A 5,860-nucleotide genomic window follows, 5' to 3' on the forward strand; every position below is an offset into this window, starting at 1 on the left:
ATGTGTTAGCATACTGTATTTGTTTTTCTCTTTCTGACTTACTTCACTCTGTATGACAGACTCTAACTCCATCCACCTCACTACAAATAACTCCATTTCGTTTCTTTTTATGGCTGAGTAATATTCCATTGTATATATGTGCCACATCTTCTTTATCTGTTCATCCGATGATGGACACTTAGGTTGCTTCCATGTCCTGGCTATTGTAAATAGAGCTGCAGTGAACATTGTGGTACATGACTCTTTTTGAATTATGGTTTTCTCAGGGAATATGCCCAGTAGTGGGATTGCTGGGTCGTATGGTAGTTCTATTTTTAGTTTTTTAAGGAACCTCCATACTGTTCTCCATAGTGGCTGTAAATGATCTGAACTTACTCTTCACTCTTCCTCACATGCACCTGCTGCTCTAGCCAGGTGTGTGCTGAGAGTGACTCCCCCACCTCACCCCTCCATGGAGGTGACATATCCTTCATCAGCCCCAAATCACCTTGCACAAACCCCAAATGCCTAGATGCCTCTTACTCACAAATCCTGTTGTTCCTTAAATGATAAAATGGGAGGGAGAGGAAAATTTTATGATATTGTTTGGCATCTGGGGAAAACCACTCACCCATTCCATGCACCTTTGCACCTTCATCCTGTGGGGAAGAGAGTAGAATGTTGAGTGAGGAGGACTTGGTCAAAGGTATGAAATTTGGACATGAGCTTTTGGACTTCAGGGTCCAGCCGACTGGGGCACCAATCTGGGAACTCCTGGCAGATGATCGTTTAGTTTTTGTGTTGACACATTTGAGATCTGAGTAAACCCTGTAGGACGATTCCTCTGCTTATTTCCAGAGGGGCATCTGACAGCAGAAACTTGAAACTGTGTTTGGAGCTAGAGAGAAATGTTCCTGAAGTTGCCACCCAGATCCTGAAGCAACGTGTCACTGAGATTCAGGCACCTTCTAACAGTGAGTGTCTCCTCCGACCATGCTTCTCCTGCTTCTAAGCCTGTGGAGTCTATAATTCTGGAATACTCAGACCTTTCCAATATGCCCGTGCAATCCTGCCTGTCGTTCAAAGCATCTCTTCCCTAATACCTTTCCCAGCCACTCTGGCTTCTCTGAGGCCCTCCCATGCTCGGCATATTACCCTCGGAGCCTCTGATTTAGTAGATCTGAATTCTTATACAACTCTTCTCCCAGAGATTACGACGATCAATCTGGTCCAAGAACTTACTTTCTATCCAAAGGAGACTCAAGAGGAAAGGGAAAGAGACAGGGTTCGTCTCCTGCTCTCTACAGTTCTTTGGTGACCACAGAGAGAGGCCTGCTCAATTTGGATAAAACTGTTTTTTCTAGTTCAAGGCCACCATTCTCAGTGTAGAAGTTTCTCAAACCTTAGGGGACAGAAGAATCTTCCAGGTAGCTTGCTACAAATGAAGATTTCTAGGGATCAGCCCCAGAGGGCCTCCTTCACTAAAGCTGGTGAGGCCCAGGAATCTGCATGTGTAACCAGTGTCCTCAGGTAGTTGGGATGTTGCTTATCTGTGGACCTTTTGAGAAATGCTCGCATAATGGAAAGTAGGAGACCATTGCCCACCTCTGCCTTCTTCCTTGTATAACAGGGCATTCTATTTTAAAATAAGGTCCTAACATTCTCATTCATCCAACAAACATTTATCTAAGCCAAGCACCATACTAGGCATAGGGATAGAGCCAAAACAATATTTGAGACATACTTACACAGATGGTCCCTGACTTAGAATGGTTTGACTTAAACGATTTTTTTTTTTTTATGGGATATAGTTGCTTTACAATGTTGTGTTAGTTTCTGCTGTACGGCAAATCAAGTCAGCTATATGTATACATATATCCCCTCTTTTTTTGGGTTTCCTTCCCATTTAGGTCACCACAGAGCACTGAGTAGTGTTCCTTGTGCTATACAGCAGGTTCTCATTAGTTATCTATTTTATACCTAGTAGTGTATACATGTTAATCCCAATCTCCCAATTTATCCCATCCCCCCTTTCCCCCCTTGGCGTCCGTACGTTTGTTCTCTACATCTGTGTCTCTATTTCTGCTTTGCAAATAGGTTCATCTGTACCACTTTTCTAGATTCCACATATATGCGTTAATATACAATATTTGTTTTTCTCTTTCTGCCTTACTTTTTCTGACTTTACAATGTTGTGAAAGCAATATGCATTCAGTAGAAACTGTACTTAGAATTCTGAATTTTGACTTTTTTCTGTACTCACAATATGCTGCATGATACTATAGTGATGCTGGCCAGTGGCAGCCCCCAGGCAGCCACATGATCATGAGGGTAAGCCACCAATACACTTACAACCATTCTGTTTTTCACTTTCAGTACACTATTCAATACATTTCATGAGATCTTCAGCACTATAGTATAAAATAGCTTTGTGTTAGATGATTGTGCCCAACGTTCAGCTTATGTAAGTGTTCTGAGCATGTTTAAGGTAGGCTAGGCTAGGCTATGACATTTGGTAGGTTAGGTGTATTAAATGCATTTTTGACTTACGACATTTTCAACTTATGATGGGTTTATCTGGATGTAACCCCATCATAAGCCGAGGAAGATCTGTACTAAAAAGTTATCCATTGTTTATCTGAAATTCGCATTTAACTGGGAGTTCCATATTTTATCTGGCTGTGCTAGGTGGCAGTGGGCAGGAGTTGTTGCAGGTTGGGTCCTCCACAAGCACACTCTGAGATGGAGTTTAGTGTGCAGGATGTTTACAGGAAGCACCCTTGAGATCAACACATGTGGCAGGAAGGGGAAGGAAGCTGGACTGGGCTGAGAGAGAAGGTGGGCTAATATGTAGGTCCACCAGCCTCCACCAACCCTACAGGCAACCCAGCGCATCTGAGTTGCCCCATGTTGGGCTGAAATGGCTGGGACTACATAGCCCGGCTCCCATCCATCATTAGGTATAAGCTGCCCCAGGAAGGGTGTCACCTTAGGCATAGGAGCTCTCTGTAGCTGAGGCTGACCCTGAAGGGGCTGACAGCTGAAGGTTCTCTGCTGACAGCACTCCCAGCAGCTGGGCAAGTCCTTCCTTGAACAGAGACCTGGAGATTCACCATCCCTGTGTCCACTGCAAGAGCCTAAGATCTAGCAAGGAGCTCAGTGGTTCCAGACATTAAAATGTGGGCATGAAAAATTAATGTGATGTTATTTTATGCTTGAGAGGCTGCAATACCTGGATACAGTGGTTAAATTTGTTCGAAAGGAGACCTGTGTCCTACAGCCACATATTATCATTGGCTTTTTTGAACTGCTTCACAGGGTGATATTTTTGTAGATACTAACTTTCAAACTTCCGCAGCACAGAAAATAAAATTCTGAGAAGTGAATGAGTGATTCACAGTGAAATTTCTCCAGGTTTAATAAACAGAGCTGATGAAAAGCTGGGATCAGTGTCTAATCATCAGGTGATGAACCCCTTTAATTCCTAGAATCCATGCGAGTAGTAAAGCATGACCTGTTTACCCAATACCATCCCAGGGTCACCTTGTCTCCCATTCTCCATTCATTCATTCATCCAACAAGTACGAATTGACCTTATCCATAGAAATAAGGGCTCTTATTTCCCAAATTGTGGAATTGTTGAGAGCTTTCCGTTGGTATGTTTTGAGTAAAGGTGTAAAGGCTGTTTTTATTACTTGATATGTTCAGGTTTATAAATTTTTTTCATATCTTCCAATGCCTCATTTGTTTTCCTTTGAGATAAGCATCACTGCTTCTCTTTCCTTTGCGTCAATAATTTACTAAAAAATACACTGGTTCCCATAACAACTTCAAAGGTTAACAGCTCATCTAGGCCAGAGGAATCTCCAGAAAACTGTGATAGAATCACCAGGTCTTCCAAAAAAAAAAAAATGCTTAAAACATTTAAAAGCTTAATACTGTGTGAGAATACACACACACACACACACACACACACAGAGTTGGCTGATGGTGTAATGTGGGGATTTTCTGCATTCTAGCATCTTATTACAGTGTAAGAATGGGGCAGAATTCCCTGAGAGAGGTAGGGACTCACCATGCTAGGGGATGTGGGGCTGGAGAAAAGGAGTGGCCCTAACAACAGTGAGAATAATGTTTTTCTGCTGCAAAGTTTCAGGGGGTCACAAAGCCAGAATTCCTCATCTTTGCCAGATGTTAGGAGAATGCTTAAGATCTGATGATCATATCTCTGATTTTGTAAAGGAGGAATAGAAACTCAGAGAAAAATGATACTTGGGAGAACAAAGGCAGAAGAACAGAAAGTAGAGACAGAGGAGGGGTGGCTGTGAAAATGTGCCACTGGATTTCCTACTGAAGAGCAAAATTGCAAGCCGGCCCGTACTCCTGCCCCTCTATCTCCACCACCAGTGCGTTGAGTCCCGCGTCCCTAGGCTACTTGCTCCAATGATTGAGCACAGCACAGGGACTGAGGCAAGCCCATTCCATCAAGAGGAGTGTGACTTTGGCTTGAAAACTCCTTGACAGCTTGCCTGAGACTCTTCCGTCCCAATCTTCCTTCCTTTCCAATTTTTAAAGTTAAGTAGTCTATCTTCTCATTATTGAGTTATAAGAGTTCTTTTCATATTCTGGATAAAAGTCCTTGGTCTTATGTATGTATTGTGAATATTTTCTCCCATTACATGGCTTGACTATTTCTTTTTTTAATGGTGTACTTGAAAGAGCAGAAATTTATGATTTTGGTGAAGTCCAATTTATCAGCTTTCTTTTATATTTTGTGCTTTTTTGTGCCGAATCTAAGAAATCTTTGTCTACCCCAGAGTCACAAATATTTTCTGGTATATATTTTCTTCTACAAATTTTACTTCTTTAGGTATTATGCTTAGGTTTATGATTCATTTTGAATACATTTTTATATATAATGTAAAGCAATAGTTGAGGTTCATTTTTTAAAATTAATTAATTTATTTATTTTTTACTGCATTGGGTCTTCGTTGCTTGCTCGGGCTTTCTCTAGTTGAGGCGAGCGGGGTCTACTCTTCATTGTGGTGCGTGGGCTTCTCATCGTGGTGGCTTCTCTTGCTGAGGAGCACGGGCTCTAGGCATGCGGGCTTCAGTAGCTGTGGCACACGGGCTCAGTAGTTGTGGCTCGCGGGCTCTAGAGCGCAGGCTCAGTAGTTGTGGCGCACGGGCTTAGTTGCTCCATGGCATGTGGGATCTTCCCGGACCACGGCTGAACCCATGTCCCCTGAATTGGCAGATAGATTCTTAACCACTGCACCACCAGGGAAGTCCCATATCCTTTATTACATAATAAACTGGTAAATGTAGTAGTAAATGTTTCCCTGAGTTCTGTGACCTGGTCTAGCAAATTATTAAATCTAGGGAGGTGGTTGTGGGAACTTCGATTTATAGCTGTTTAGTCAGAAGTACCAGGGACAACCTGAGCCTTGTGACTGGCATCTGAAATGCAGACAGTCTTGTGGGACTGAGCCCTTAACTTTGGGGATCTGACGCTCACTCCAGGTACATAGTGTCAGATTGAACTGAGCTGTAGGACACCCAACTGGTGTTGGAAAATGGGTGAGTGTGGGAATAAACCCACACATCTCATGTCAGAAGTGTCAATGAGTGTAAAGGTAAAGGAGACACAGGGAGTTTTTCCTAGACAAGTCTATAGTTCAATCTGGGGAGAATCGACATCTTAACAATATTGAGTCTTCCAGTACATGAACAGGGTATAGATCTCCATTTTGAATTATAGGGTTAAATATAAATTGTATTCCATTGTTTTACATGTCTTCTTCAGGAGTTCCAATGATTTGTATCCTTAATTTTCTTTGTCTTCCGTTAAACTGCTTTCTGTCTGAATCTTTTTAGTTCT

This window comes from Balaenoptera musculus, chromosome 16 (genome assembly GCF_009873245.2).
Source record: "Balaenoptera musculus isolate JJ_BM4_2016_0621 chromosome 16, mBalMus1.pri.v3, whole genome shotgun sequence".
Classification (NCBI taxonomy): Eukaryota; Metazoa; Chordata; class Mammalia; order Artiodactyla; family Balaenopteridae; genus Balaenoptera; species Balaenoptera musculus.